General features: G+C 35.6%; 1 pseudogene; it reads right to left on the bottom strand.

Moving 5' to 3' along the window:
• Nucleotides 1-13232: 13232 nt before the first annotated feature.
• LOC127691242 (endothelial differentiation-related factor 1-like) lies at nucleotides 13233-13642 on the bottom strand (annotated as a pseudogene).
• Between the last annotated feature and the right edge of the window lie 3389 nt (nucleotides 13643-17031).

Raw genomic sequence — 17031 nt, 5'->3', positions numbered from 1 at the left:
TTCTAAGATCTGGGGCTACAAGTTTATGGGGAACACCTAAACTCTGATTTCCATTAATGTGAAGGAAATGATTTTGAGCCATCTCACCAGTCATAGTTTCATTTTGTCAATAGATAGTTGCCTCTAAAATAGTATTATATGTGAAAGAGTTTTCTTCATTATTTGTTTTTGTTTTAGTTTTTGCCTTCTAGGGGAAATGTAAAGAGTATATACATGTATCAGAAAACAATATTTAAATATTGTTTAATATTAATTTTATTAAAAAGAACAGAAGCTATAAGGCACATTTTCACACATGCATACTCATAAATGGAAACCATAAGAACTAGAAATTGGGAAGGCATACTCAAATATGTAATTAGCAAACTTTGAATATATCAATCCAGTAATCAGACTTTTTAGATATTTCCTAACATAAACTGATAGATGCACTTTAGGAAATTACTTTATTTCTTTAATCAACATTTTTTTTAAAAAAAAATTATTCTTTAATCTTTTTTTACAGTCCAGATTTTATCCCCCTCCTCCCCGTCCACCCTTGGACTGTCCCACATCCCACAGCTCTTCCACCCATCTCCAAGAGGATGTCCCCATCCATTCCCATGCCACCAGACCTCCCCACTCCCTGGGGCTCCAAGTCTCTCAAGGATTAGGTGCATCTTCTCTGACTGAGTCCACACTCAGCAGTCCTCTGCTGTATATGGGTTGTGGGACTCATCAGCTGGTGTATGCTGCCTGGCTGGTGGCTTAGTGTGTGAGAGATCCTGGGTTCCAGGATAGTTGAGAATGCAGGTCTTCCTGAAGGGTTGCCTACTGTTATCCATCATGATAGAGACTTGTAAAATCATCTTTAAAATGCCAATTTAAAAAATAATAATAATTGATGTGTTACCAGAATTTCTTAAATTCCCAGTCATAAAATGATAAGGACTAAATTCAGAAGACCTAGAATCTTAACATCTGTCACTTAAAAACACTTTGTGATTAAGCTAACACTAGACACACTCCTTTCTAATAAGTGTTATCTCAAAAAAGTGCTCTAAATTGTAGAATGCATTGGTCAGTTCCACTCCTTCGGTTACAACTGATATCAGTCTCAAGTCCCTCCCATTTCTAAGATGAACTGGAGAGAAGACATGTTTGTCAATATTACTGTCGTCTTCCTGAGGTTCTTGAGCAGCCTTGTTAAATAAATAAATAAATAAATAAATAAATAAATAAATAAATAAATAAATAAATAAAAACTTTTGTATAGTGATATTTGAGCTGTTGTTCTAGTTTTTTTTTTCTGATCTTTTAAACTTCAATATGGAAACCAAGTTGGCCGGACTACTGTATCACAAAGTAAATTACTTACTTCCTTATTCCAACAGGAAAGCACCAGGGGGCAGTTATAAACAGATCAAAGCCTCTGAGACTCATTTGTGATTTTCTCTACTTCAGAGATTATAGGTGTCTCCCCTTCCTCAGCTCCGTCATACATAGCATATGGTTACCTTTTTGGCTTTCAAGTACGGTTTTTAAACAATCAGAGGGTCAATCATAGCAATTTGGAATTTTTAGACACTGTGTAAGAATGACAAAACGTGAGCAGAAATCATGCATATTTAAAATAGGTCTGGATTAGACTCATATTTTTAAACCTACAAAAGCCTAATTGTTTACATACTTTAAATAACTTTGGTTCTCAAAGCTTGCATAAACTATTTAGCTTTTTGCCCCAATTAGGGAAAAGATCTAGGATTTTTAATCTTTAAACACAAGTAATTTTTATTAAAATACTTGTAGTTTTATATCTTAACTTTTTGCTGTATATTTTAATATCATGAGACATTATTATTTCAACAAATTTTTTTTCTGTTGTGAGAATATTTGTGTAGGAAGCTGTGATTAATCAATGCTACTATTACTAATATAGACTGTAAGGCTTATTTATAGAATATAGGTGACCAATTGTGGTAGGGACATCCTGGAGGCAACCACACTGGAATTTTTTTACTCAGAATAACTGTAATTAGGTTAAGAGAAGTTGGGGAGAATCTGGGAAGATTTGGAGGAGGGAAATTGTGATCATAATATATTGCACAAACATTAGCTAGTCTCCTTATTTCATTTTCAATGGGAAACAAACTTCCTTTTTGTTAATGAAATAAAAGAAGAGACAGAGAAGACAGGATACAAAAACATTTTCTTCTTCTATTATGTCTAGGCTGCCAACAGAAGGTTCATTCCTTGTTTAGAGTGGGGATTCCCTTGGCAAATACTCTTGTCAAGAAAGTCTGTCATAGGAATTCTAGACTGTGTGTATGTGAATGGAGTTAATTTCAGTAACTGAGTGCCACCTATATATTCCATCATTCAAACCAGCTAGTTCACAGAGTCACTCATTCAGATTTGAATATTAATCAGTTTTGCAGCTCAGTAAATAAACATTGATAGGGAAAATCCAATGTGTTTCTGTTGTTAATTGAGATGAAACATGATCACATCCCACTGGACAAGATATACAAGATTTTCAAAATTACTTGATATTTAACTTAGTATTTAAATTGTTATTTTTTAAAAAATAACAAGTATTTAAAGTGAATTTACTACCTGACCCTATTTATATTCAAACTATCTAAATAATAACATTTAAACTATTGGATTATACATATAAATTTGATATAATGAGCTTTTATTTCCTCATTTGGTTTTCATTGCTTGTAATTTAAAATATCAATATTTACTACAGCTTTATATAAAAGAAACTCATAATTGAATGAAGTCAAATATCCAGAGAGACAGTTTCTACTTAAATAACCAGAAATATTTTGCATCCCACAAAAAAAAATCTATTCTTTTACGAGAGAATAATGTACAATTTCTATTCTGATGCAGTTAAAAAGAGATCTTGTTTTCTATTCCCTTTGTTATGTGTAATAAAGAAATAGAAAATGTTTACGTTTAAGATATGTATATGTACATAAAAGTATGTATTATATATCATATATATATGGGCTAAGGTTCATCACATTTAAGCTAAATAACATATCAAATAACCTGCAGTGTTGGGATCCTTTTGTATTGCAAACACCTAAGTTATACTGTAAGTAGTTTTCAAGTATCCAATTTTAAATTTAATATTAAAGCTGTTTATCTAAAATGCAGTTTTTCTATGTCTCCTCTTGCCTCTGCAAATCAATTCCTTGGTGTAATGTTTTGCTACTGTGCTTACTTGGTGCATCTCCCAATCAGTTTCTTCTTTTACTTCTCCATTTAAAAATGAATGATTTTTTTTTATTACAGCTAAGTTGTGAAGCATGCAAAACATCATAAATACATGGCATTCTTTGCCCTTGGAAAAGTGGAAAGGCTTAAGCAGATGTGTCTGGGATAAAACATCTTTAAAATTCTAAACGTTTTTTATTATAAATCTTTTAAAGTAAAAGTAAAACGGTGCATTCTAATGTACTTCCCTTGGAGAAATGAAACTCATAAAAGTGGCGGTAACTCTAGAGGAAGATTTAAGTTTCCTCAGAAACTGACGTAAATTTCCTCATAATCTAACATAATGTTATTTACAAATTTTAATTATGGGAAAGAAGAGGCAAAGTTTAAATTAAGATCCAGGGCCATCTAGTGTCATATTTACAAAGTGTGGGGTTTTGCTTCTGCTATTTATTGCATTTGATCCCTTGTGAATGACAGGAAAAGGTATGATGTCAGGCTTGGTGATGCAAACCTGAAATCTGCTTACTTAGAAAAATCACAGGGTCATATGTTGACCTTGTTTCAACTCAAAACATGATGCATCAATAACTGCTTTTCCCTAAGATTTTATAATATACTTGATTGTCTGTAATGTAAACTACAAAAAAGATGTGGTTAAGAAGTTAGAACAGTGTTTGAATTATTAACCACTGCTCATACTAACACACACCAATCCTTTTCCATCTGAATTGAAGTTTATTTTCCTGGCACTTTCTCCATATGGTATAACCAGGATGAACACACAGTGCCCATTAGGATAATTTGTGACTCTGTAACCTATTCTTCTAGTGAGTATTCTTCATAGACTTTCTCTTCAAGCCATTATCTATTTCTACTAATCTATTTGTTTTTAATCATTTACAATAATAATTTAGGGCTATGTTTAGAATTTAAAACAAGATTTAATTTTAAAAAATGTTATAGCTTTCATCTCTACTAAGTGATAGGATTTATTTCAACAAATTAATATTGTTTCAGACATAATCCCTATAGGATTGACCTAAACATGTCTGTAATGAGGAAACACATCCTTTAGTAAATCTGTACAAGTTGATATTTAAAATATATCCATAATCCATTGTACATTTTTTCAAACTCAGTTTCTCATAATGAAATACAACCCTATACTCTGGGTGTCAGATAATGAATCTTTATGTATAAAACAAAAATATTAACTATAGTTTAGACTCTGGGACACTAATAAAATGACATTTGCATGGAAATACTATGAATTTTCCAGTAGAGATATGAATGTGTAGCTAATTTACCCACCCAGCTATGGCCTACTGGAGGGTCCTATTAACACACAAGGAGTCAAACAAGCACTACTTCCTTTAGTGCTAAGTTCATCTTTTTCAAGGGGAAACCAACCCACCTACAAAATCTTCAACTCAAAATTTGTCTTACCTATGTGACATTCAGGCATAAAGATGGAGCAGAGAGTGAAAGGATAACCAATCAACAACTTACCCATCCCATTGGAGAGAGCGAACTTTGACACAACAATAATCTGTTCTGCTTACAGACAGGAGCCTAGCATAACTGTCTCCTGAGGGCAAGGGAGCTTCCTCCAGTGTCTAATGGAAACAGATGCAGAAATCCATAGCCAAACATTTGGTGGGGCTTGAGTAGTCTTGTAGAAGAGTGGGAGGAAGGATTGAGAGAGCTGAGAGCTGAGAAGTTCATGAACACCATAAAAAGACCTGCAAGGCAACTAACCTGAGACCACAGGGATCACAGTTACAGAAACACCATCCTAAGAGTATTCATGGGCTGGCCCTAAGCCACATACACATATGTAGTAGATGTGCAGCTCCAAGTGGTCCACTAACAATTGCGTGAGGCTACCTCTGACTTTGTTGCCTTCCTTTATATCTCTTTATCCTAGCTGGGTTGTCTTGTGTGACATCAAAAGGGGAGCAATGTGCCTAGTTCTGTGATGACTTGATGTCATAGCAGATTGGTACAAATGGGAGGCCATCCTTTCTCAGAGGAGACAGATGTGCTGTTGGAGGAGAGGGTGTGTGAGGGTGGGACTGGAAGAAGAGGATGGAAGTCTGAATGTGAAGAAGTGAATAAATAAGAAAATGTGAACAAAATTTTCTTATAACTCAGAGGTTCCTCTTGATAAACCTGAAAGCACATTGTATCCTAAATATAACTACTCTTTTTTTCAATTTTTTTTATTCGATATATTTTTTATTTACATTTCCAATGGTTTCCCCTTTCCTAGACCCCCCACTCCCCGAAAGTCACATAAGCCCCCTTCTCTCCCCCTGTCCTCCTACCCACCCCTTCCCACTTCCCCGTTCTGGTTTTGCCCTATACTGCTTCACTGAGTCTTTTGAGAACAAGGGGCCACTCCTCCCTTCTTCTTGTGCCTCATTTGATGTTTGGATTATGTTTTGGGTATTCCAGTTTTCTAGGTTAATATCCACTTATTAGTGAGTGCATACCATGATTCATTTTTTGAGTATGGGTTACCTCACTTAGTATGATGTTCTCCAGCTCCATCCGTTTGCCTACGAATTTCATGAATTCATTCTTTCAAATGGCTGAATAGTACTCCATTGTGTATATATACCACATTTTTTGCATCCACTCTTCTGTTGAGGGATACCTGGGTTCTTTCCAACTTCTGGCTATTATAAATAGGGCTGCTATGAACATAGTGGGGCATGTATCCTTATTACATGCTGGAGAATCTTTTGGGTATATGCCCAGGAGTGGTATAGCTGGATCTTCTGGAAGTGAGGTGCCCAGTTTTCTGAGGAACCACCAGACTGATTTCCAGAGTGGTTGTACCAATTTGCAACCCCACCAGCAGTGGAGGAGTGTTTCCCTTTCTCCACATCCTCTCCAACACCTGCTGTCTCCTGAATTTTTAATCTTAGCCCTTCTGACTGGTGTAAGGTGAAATCTCAGGGTTATTTTTATTTGCATTTCCCTAATGACTAAAGAAGTTCATCATTTTTTAAGATGTTTCTCTGCCATCCATGGTTCTTCAGGTGAGAATTCTTTTTTTTTTTTTTTGACAAGTGACTATTTTTTTTGTTTATTTTTTTATTCGATATATTTTTTATTTACATTTCAAATGATTTCCCCTTTTCTAGCCCCCCACTCCCCGAAAGTCCCACAAGACCCTTATCTCCCCCTGTCCTCCCACCCACCCATTCCCACTTCCCCATTCTGGTTTTGCCGAATAATGCTTCACTGAGTCTTTCCAGAACAGGGGGCCACTCTTCCTTTCTTCTTGTACCTCATTTGATGTGTGGATTATGTTTTGGGTATTCTAGGTTTCTAGGTTAATATCCACTTATTAGTGAGTGCATACCATGATTCATCATTTGAGTCAGGGTTAACTCACTTAGTATGATATTCTCTAGCTCCATCCATTTGCCTAAGAATTTCATGAATTCATTCTTTCTAATGGCTGAATAGTATCCATTGTGTAGATATACCACATTTTTTGCATCCACTCTTCTGTTGAGGGATACCTGGGTTCTTTCCAGGTTCTGGCAATTATAAATAGGGCTGCTATGAACATAGTAGACCATGTATCCTTATTACATGGTGGGGAATCCTCTGGGTATATGCCCAGGAGTGGTATAGCAGGATCTTCTGGAAGTGAGGTGCCCAGTTTTAGGAGGAACCGCTAGACTGATTTCCAGAGTGGTTGTACCAATTTGCAACCCCACCAGCAGTGGAGGAGTGTTCCTCTTTCTCCGCACCCTCTCCAACACCTGCTGTCTCCTGAATTTTTAATCTTAGCCATTCTGACTGGTGTAAGATGAAATCTTAGGGTTGTTTTGATTTGCATTTCCCTAATGACTAATGAAGTTGAGCATTTTTTAAGATGCTTCTCCACCATCCGAATTTTTACAGGTGAGAATTCTTTGTTTAACTCTGTACCCCATTTTTTTAAAAGGTTTGTTTGGTTTTCTGGAGTCTAACTTCTTGAGTTCTTTATATATATTGGATATTAACCCTCTATCTGATGTAGGATTGGTGAAGATCTTTTCCTTATTTGTTGGTTGCCGATTTGTCCTCTTGATGGTGTCCTTTGCCTTACAGAAACTTTGTAATTTTATGAGGTCCCATTTGTCAATTCTTGATCTTAGAGCCTAAGCTATTCGTGTTCTGTTCAGAAACTTTCCCCCTGTACCAATGTCCTCAAGGGTCTTCCCCAGTTTCTTTTCTATTAGCTTCAGAGTGTCTGGCTTTATGTGGAGGTCCTTGATCCATTTGGATTTAAGCTTAGTACAAGGAGACAAGGATGGATCAATTCGCATTCTTCTGCGTGCTGAACTCCAGTTGAACCTGCACCATTTGTTGAAAAGGCTATCTTTTTTCCATTGGATGTTTTCAGCCCCTTGGTCGAGGATCAAGTAGCCATAGGTGTGTGGGTTCATTTCTGGATCTTCAATCCTGTTCCATTGATCTGCCTGCCGGTCACTGTACCAATACCATGCAGTTTTTAACACTATTGCTCTGTAGTATTGCTTGAGGTCAGGGATACTGATTCCCCCAGACTTTCTTTTGTTGCTGAGAATAGTTTTTAGCTATCCTGGGTTTTTTGTTATTCCAGATGAATTTGAGAATTGCTCTTTCTAACTCTGTGAAGAATTGAGTTGGGATTTTGATGTGTATTGCATTGAATCTGTATATTGCTTTTGGCAAAATGGCAATTTTAACTATATTGATCCTGCCGATCCATGAGCATGGGACGTTTTCCCATTTTTTGAGGTCTTCTTTCATTTCCTTCTTCAGAGTCTTTAAATTCTTGTCATACAGATCTTTCACATGTTTGGTAAGAGTCACCCCAAGGTACTTTATACTGTTTGTGGCTATTGTGAAGGGGGACATTTCCCTAATTTCTTTCTCAGCCTGCTTATTCTTTGAGTATAGGAAGGCCACTGATTTGCTTGAGTTGATTTTATAACCTGCCACTTTGCTGAAGTTGTTTATCAGCTGTAGGAGTTCTCTAGTGGAGTTTTTTGGGTCACTTAGGTAGACTATCATGTCATCTGCAAATAATGATAGTTTGACTTCTTCCTTTCCAATTTGTATCCCTTTGACCTCCTTATGATGTTGAATTGCCCAAGCTAGTACCTCAAGTACAATATTGAAAAGATAAGGAGAAAGGGGGCAGCCGTGTCTAGTCCCTGATTTTAGTGGGATTGCTTCAAGTTTCTCTCCATTTAGTTTGATGCTGGCTACCGGTTTGCTGTATATTGCTTTTACTATGTTTAGGTATGGGCCTTGAATTCCTGCTCTTTCCAAGACTTTAAGCATGAAAGGATGCTGAATTTTGTCAAATGCTTTTTCAGCATCCAATGAAATGTACATGTGGCAGTGCTAAGAGGAAAACTCATAGCCCTGAGTGCCTCCAAAAAGAAAATGGAGAGAGCATACACTAGCAGCTTAATGACACACCTGAAAATCCTGGAACAAAAAGAAGCCAATTCACCCAGGAGGAGTAGAAGACAGGAAATCATCAAACTCGGGGCTGAAATCAATCAATTGGAATCAAAGAGATCCGTACAAAGAATCAACGAATCCAGGAGCTGGTTCTTTGAGAAAATCAACAAGATAGATAAACCCTTAGCCAGACTGACCAAAGGGCATAGAGAAAGTATCCAAATTAACAAACTTAGAAATGAAAAGGGGGATATAACAACAGATACTGAGGAAATCCAAAAAATCATCAGATCCTACTACAAGAGACTGTACTCAACACAACTGGAGAATCTGGAGGAAATGGACAATTTCCTTGACAGATACCAAATACCAAAATTAAATCAGGACCAACTAGACCATATAAACAGTCCCATAATGCCTAAAGAAATAGAAGGAGTCATAGAAAGTCTTCCAACCAAAAAAAGCACAGGACCAGATGGTTTCAGTGCAGAATTCTATCAGACCTTCAAAGAAGACCTAACACCAATACTCTTCAAACTATTCCACAAAATAGAAACAGAAGGAACACTACCCAATTCCTTCTACGAAGCCACAATTACGCTGATACCAAAACCACACAAAGATCCAACAAAGAAAGAGAACTTCAGACCAATTTCCCTTTTGAACATCGATGCAAAAATACTCAATAAAATTCTTGCCAACCGAATCCAAGAACACATCAAAACGATCATCCACCATGATTAAGTCGGCTTTATCCCAGGGATGCAGTGTTGGTTCAATATACGGAAATCCATCAATGCAATCCACTACATAAACAAACTCAAAGAAAATAACTATATTTTTTTCAGAGAAAGACAGGGTTCTTTTCCATTCACATGCACATTAATTCTTGCATTTGTTATTCTAAGCCAAAAGCAAACAATTATATATTTTTCCTTTTCATGAAAACAAAATAATTTTAATTTAAATAGAATTTAGATATTATTCATAATTCAAAGTTACTCTTAAGGATCTCCATACAATAAGTATTACAAAAAACATTCAAATCTAGTAAAACCTTTACAGGTAGAGTTAAAGAGTATAATAACTGTGATTTACCTTTTTTATTATAATTTATACTATAAGATGTAATATCTTAAATATGTAATAGTAAAGTATAAGTTACCCTAAGCATTTGAATAATATTCAAGGTAAATAAGAAGAGTAGTTATTTTATAGTCTATGGAGCTAGCAATCCCTTTTCTTATATACACAAAAATCTATGTTAATACATATTACTTTAGCAGTTTCTCATAGACAGTTGACAATGTGATAGAGTCTAACAGCATAGAAGTAAGACTACATTGGGATATGAACCCCATGGACCATCAGCCATAAACACTAACATTCAATATCAGGAGATTAAGGCCTCCTCACTATAGAAGAGAGGAAGCAATATCTACTCATTCATTTATGTTTTTGCTATATTGATTCCCCACACATTTAAATATGTCCACCTACGTGGAATGTGCATATTCCTAAATGCACACACTATATACATTTTACTTTACAGTCTACATCAAACTTATACCTAGAAATGAAGTTCTGACATATATAGTCATATGTTTTAATCCAGATATATTGGTGCTAAAATTAACCTTTGTACCTAACAATCATAGAATGAACAAAAATAACAAAAGTTCTTTTCATAAATAACACAGTAAGGGCATTAAAATGAATGTCTGTGATTATTTAGAAAAAAAGAATGATTTGCTTCCAGTCCTGGCCTCCATGAGAGAGCAGCAGCTATGATCCTGTGCTACCCCATGGCTGTGAGCCTAGATAAGGGCCTCAAGAATGTCAGAAAGCCCAGACAGGGCCAGCACTGAGAATGCCTTACCAAGCATGCTCTTGCTGGACATGATACAGGAGGTGTGTGGCTTTGTGCCCTGTGAGCAGCATCCCATGGAGTTGTTTAAAATGCCTAAAGACAATTACACACTCAAGTTCAAGAGGAGGGTAAGCATTCACATCCATATCAGGAGAAAGTGGGAAAAGCTGAGCAACATCCTGGCAGCCATGAGGAAGGCGGCAGTGAAGGACTGATTATGCACTCTCCCCCAATAAATGATTTTTCCATAAAATAATTATCATAGTCATAAAGTTGAATACAATTTAGAAGAAAAGAATCCAAAAATCTGTAAATATAATACATATGTGAAGTGTATGATATATACATATTATTATATATTATATATATGTGGGTAGCATGTATATATATGTATATATATATATATCATACCTCATATATATCATGTATAACACACACATACATGCATACTGCATATATCTCTGTTGCCTAAGACCTAAAGAGAGAATTATATTTAGTCTTGAGAGTCTGAAAGGGCATGTGGACTGCTGGAGTGATCATAATATTTTTCTGTAATTTAAGTCCTCCACATATGTATATGGCTTGAATTTATGAAAATACACTAAGTTGTAGACATTTTTCTTTGAATTTAGGTGTGGAAATTGACAATTTAAATACTACTCCAAAATTTCTATATCAATTTTAAAATTCTCTGAAGAGAGAAGAAAACACATAGAAAAGAAGTCCATAGTGCAATATTTAAGTATTACAGACATAGCAGATTTATGTAAATAGGTTAGCACACATTTTAAATTTACAGTCTTAATCCAGGAAACTTTATTAAAGATCCATGTAAAGACTGAAAGCAAAGTATGTAACATGAAGAAAGTGGAATGGAGACTGGAATGATATTGGTTTTGTTAAGGATTTCCATAGAGTAATGCTAGTAATATATAGGAAAAATTTCTACTGTGAGTGTCTGAATGGGAGACTGTTTAGATATTTCCTTGCCTCTGTGTAATAGGTGGAAATAGTTTTCTCAAATCTATGTTTTGACAACCAAAAAAATATTTAGACATTAGAAGTGATCTTTTGACTCACATAATTATTTCCATTTGAGAAACATTGGGCTATATTAGTACGATGGAAAATATATTTTAAGCTAAAGTTATCACTACACTTAAAGGAAGCTGTTCTGTAATATTAAAATATTTAGCTCACATTTGTTCTTCTATAAATATTTATTAACTAGCTATAATATGCTAGACACCAGGGACACAATGGAGCATAAACAGACTTGAGTTCTGTTTTCAGGGAGCTCGCAGTGTAATGAGGATCAACACAGGATAAACAAATGAATAATTCATTGAACACAGCTGGAAAGTAAAGTCAAATGTGAAAGAAGAATGGACACTGGTGTGGTGACATAGTATTTTCTATAATGTTCCTGAAGAGATTTCTGCAATAATTTGACATTTGAAAAGGACACATTAAAAAAAATTACATGACACCAAGTATTAAGAAAGAAGGACAAAAATAGATTCCACAGGGTATGAAAGACAAGAACAGAATTACCCAGGAACAATGGGGAGAATAGGGCAAGAGTGACTTTTAGAACATCATCATTAGCAAGGTTGATTCATCAGAGAAGTGTGTGTTAATTCTATATGGATTTTAAGTGCATGTGTGGCTGAAAACTGAATTCAAATAAATAAAATCATTGCTTGGTAGAACTTCAAATAAGAATATAACAATCTACTACAAATGTGTAGAGGACCTAGATCCAGCTCCTACATGTGTTTTTTGGTTGATGGTTCAGTTTCTGTGAGCCCCCATGGGCCCAGATTAGTTGAGTTTGGATATCTTCTTGTGGTGTCTTTGGTCCTTCCTGCTTTCTCAATCCTTTTACCCACTCTTCCATAAGACAACCCAATCCCCACCTAATCTTTGGATGTTGATTAATGCATCTGTTCCCATCAGCTGCAGGATGAACTCTCTTTAGAGACAGTTATGCTAGGCTCCTGTCTGAAGCACAGCAGATTGACTCTCTTACATGAAATTTGTCTCAAATTGGGCCAGTTATTACTTGGCCATCTTTATCCCTATGCATCTTATAGGCAGAACAAATCTAGGACTGATTGTTTTGTGGGTAAGTTGATGTTCCCCTTTCCTCCACTTGAAGCCCCACCTGACAAGAGAGAAGGTAGCTTTTTCTTCATGTGAGTCTCATAACAACTGGAGCTGGGACTGTCTCTGACACTGATGCCAGCCATTAGATACCTTTCCCCTAATTGGAATGCCTGATTAGGCCTCAGTGGAGGAAATTGTGCTTAGGGTTACTGTCCCTCGATGTCCCAGGGTGGGGAGGTACACAAAGGAGGGACTTCTTTCTCTGAGGAGAAGGGTAATATGGGGAGGGGTATTTAATGGTGAAACTGGGAGGAATGGAAGTTGGAGGCTGTGACTGGTAAATGTTCACTATCCTTAGTCATCAGGGAACTGCAAATCAAAACATCCCTGAGATTCTACCTTACAACAATCAGAATGGCTAAAATCAAAAACTCAGGTTACAGCAGATGCTTGCAAGGATATGGATAAAGAGGAACACTCGGTTGGACCTTATGAGGAGACCCACCTATGATAGTGCTGGTGGTCCTAGGGGACCACCCAGAAGAGCTCAGCAGGAACCACTGTCTCTGAGGCATTGTGTTCATTCCGCCTTAGGTGCCTTCTCCATAGTCTTTCTGATATCCTTGCCCAGGGACTTGAGGCTCTCTCAATTTTGCCAAACCCTGGTTATTTGGAATGGCCTGTCAACTTTCATATTCTGCGACGACTTGCAGCTTCTCATTGATTTTGTGTCAGGCCATTGCTCTGCTGGTCCCATTGGATAACTTTGTTCATCTCCAGGGTCACCCTACAGTGATGCAGCTCCTCAGTCTCCCTGTCTAGCTCAGCTGTGATGTTAGTGATGGAATGATGCTTGTTCTAGCCAGCAGCCCATTTCTTGAATGTCTCCACATCTTCTCCACATCAATGAGCTGCTAAGGTGGCCTGCTGTGCAGTGGTGGGGCCCTTCTTGCACAGCATGGTCACAGTGTCCCAGTCACTCTCAGCCATGGCAAAGCAGGGACAATGGTCCAGTCCATCCTGCAGCTCTAGCAGCTGCTCCAGACCTATCAAGATGCTCCAGCACAACTTGTTTTGCTACAACCTTTGTTCCAAGGAATAGGATTAAGTCCATAGTTACTGCAACTTCTTCCTCCTTTCCATTATGTAATAATATTTGTCTAATAATTCAAGGCAGTTCTTTTATTTGGTTCTATGCAAAATTGAAAAAAATGAAGAAACAAACATAAAAAGAGCAAACAAAAACACAAATCCCACCATATCACCCTGAAATATAAACCAATTTTCTTGTTAATATTTTCTGCCAGCTTTCTGAGCTTTCTGTCCATTATTGAGTATATTGTTAAGTGAATAAAATTGAACCCTTAATATCTGTTCTTCACAGCATACAGAAGCTTCCACAACTTTAAGGATACTTTCTCGTTCATTCACTCTGTAAGGCTAGAGCTGAGACTTGTTCTCTGCCATCTTTCATACTAAGGCCCTGACTTCCTGTGCTTCCTATGCACACACTAACCTATATATTTCAAGCACAGTTAATTATGTATGTTTTACAGTTTTCCCCCACCCACACAGTCCACTACATACTGTAAAGAGTTATCACCAACCACATTCCACTATATACAGTTAACATTTCCATTTATTTCACATCCTTGCATTTTACTCAGGACCTTTATATCACTCTCTTTCACTCTCTTTCAGATCCTTGTTATTCATATTGTTAGGCTGCCAAACATCTATTCTCCCTTCAATTTTCTAACATATTTTGCTCTTTAAATTATTCTAACTTATATGATTTTGTGTTCACTTGGTACAGGAATATTTATGCTGGACTTTGCATTATTTATAATTCAATATGGGTATAGAATCCCCAGAAATTACACTAACAAAGATAATAAAAAATATAAAGGCTTCCTAACTAGTTATTGAACATACAGAAATTGAACATACAGTTATTGAAAATACAGAAATGATATGAGAAATGTTTTCCCTTGGTTAAACAATGGTAGTACATTGCTAAAATACTAGAGCTGAGAGAATAAAGGAAAGCCATTAGAATTTCCAAATCTTTATAAATTTAAAAAGAGCACATTGAGTTAAAATTGAGATGGGAGAAACTGGGTTCTTCCAGTTTCACAGATGTAGTGCAGTCTCAGGTACTGTAATAGAATCCACATACACATTATAAAGGAATTTGCTAAGGTGGGGATCCAGCAGAAGGAACAAAGAGTTGTATTCCTCTCTCTTTTAGCCATCAATTACTTGTATATCATTCACTATAGACAGAAATTTAGAAGAGAGCTATGTAAGCAGGGAAATATTCTTTTCAAGCAACATACTAAAGGGGAAATGCCTAAAGACTCAGAGAATAGATTAAAGTGAAGCACACAGCCCTATATACTCTTGTATATTCATGTTCTTTTAAATCCACATTTGTATTCAGTGGACATCAATAAAGGGAAGACCTCAGTGTTGAGTGCTGAAGACAGAATGGGCAATAGTAACTACAGAGTCCACATACTGGTGGGCTTATTTTCTGATTTTTCTATTGAATTCAATTTCATACTTAAGTTAGACATCACATCTGTGTTACACACACACACACACACACACACACAAATACTGTTTTTCGAAAAATATTTTAAAATAAAAAATATATTGAGGAAGACTTGCATAATAACCAAAACTCTCTTCTCTTTTTAAACAGTAATTCTCAACAGAATTTGTTCTATGGTTTGTGGTCACTACAACACGAGGACATGTACTACAGGGTTGTAGCATCAAGAAACTCAGTAGTCAATGCTTTACAGAAAATATATAACATCCTTTGAAACAGATAATTAAATTTTACATCTGACACTGAAGAGGACATCATATCTCTGGAATAGTGTCTTATATCTCTCCAAATGTATTCTTCAAAACGTAGCCAAGTATTTTTATTACTTTTCAAATTGAAATAAATTTTATATAATTCATCAGTCACTCAATAGCATTAGAATGATAAATATTCAATTAATTATAAAATATTTCAAACATTTGGCAGGAAAATTTTATATAACTTTAAACCTAAATAATGCAAGTTTTACAAAATATTTAGGTTGTATTTATTTTATGTATATGAGTATATGAATATATCTGTACCTCATGTGTGTGTGATGCGCTAGGAGGGCAGGACAGAGCATTGTAATCCTTGGGACTGGAGCTGCAGGTGGTTGTAAACTGCCCTGAGAATTCTGGGAAATAATTTAGGTCCTGTAAATTCAGGAAGTACTCTTAACAACTGATCTATTTCTCCAACACCAATGAATTGCTTTTATGTCTCTGGTTTTTAAATCATAACACTACTTTGAAAAATTCTCTTCTTGTGATCACTAGGTAACGAACATACTATCAGCAAGGAAAAGTCTCATTCATCTTTGGAGACATGATACATGAAAATGTACTTTTATTTCTCTTATGGACATTTTTCATCTAAAAGGACAATGTATTTTTGTGTGTTTGCACATTAATAATTGATTCATCATACATACTACCTACCCTAAAAGCACAACTAACAAACACTACTTAGCATCTTTATCTAATAGCAATAAAAATTCTGAACAATACTAGAAACAATTTAAGTTTTTGTGATGTAATTCTGGCCTACAGAGAGGAATGAAATAGGTTACAGTATAATTTAATACAAAACCATATGCAAAGGTAATTCTACTCACACTTAATCTAAACTTAAATACACAACTTCTGCACCTATTTAGTAAGTACTGAGTATTTGAAAACAGACTTAACTTCAGATTTAAATATCCTTATCCTTTTAATTATACTTAATTAAAATATTTTAATGCATTGCTTATATTTTGCACATTCAACATATTTTAAATCTTGTTAGTATTTCTTTATAACATTTCTACTTTTAGACTTTCTTGACACATATCATTTTACAAAACAATCTTGAATTTTTTTCTACTTTCTAAAGAAACCAGTTGCATTTTTCTCTGTCTATGAAAGAAATATTTTCTCTTTCACAGGTCCTATGAAATAGAAGTACATATCATGTTTGCCCTTTCAAACCAGGAAAGGGCAAAAACTTTCAAGTATTTTTTTTCTAATTGCATGCATTTTTCTTTATTTTCTTCCATCAGTGAAAAATATAGTAATCTAACTGCCTTTGAAGCAGAAGTTATTTTGTGACATTTACTAAATCAACTCTATTAGGCCTTTGGTCATTATATAATTTATTTCACTCCTTCAAGGCAAAAATAAAAAAGGTTCTATGTGGTAGGCCACAGTTGTCTGTACTAGAACTCTATAGTTGAAAAGGTGTACTTTTTGACAGTGTTTACATCGTGATAGAAAGAAAATTAGAATGACTAGAAATCTCA

The sequence above is a fragment of the Apodemus sylvaticus genome, chromosome 8, assembly GCF_947179515.1.
Source record: "Apodemus sylvaticus chromosome 8, mApoSyl1.1, whole genome shotgun sequence".
Taxonomy (NCBI): Eukaryota; Metazoa; Chordata; class Mammalia; order Rodentia; family Muridae; genus Apodemus; species Apodemus sylvaticus.
This window is presented reverse-complemented; position numbering and strand designations above follow the sequence as displayed.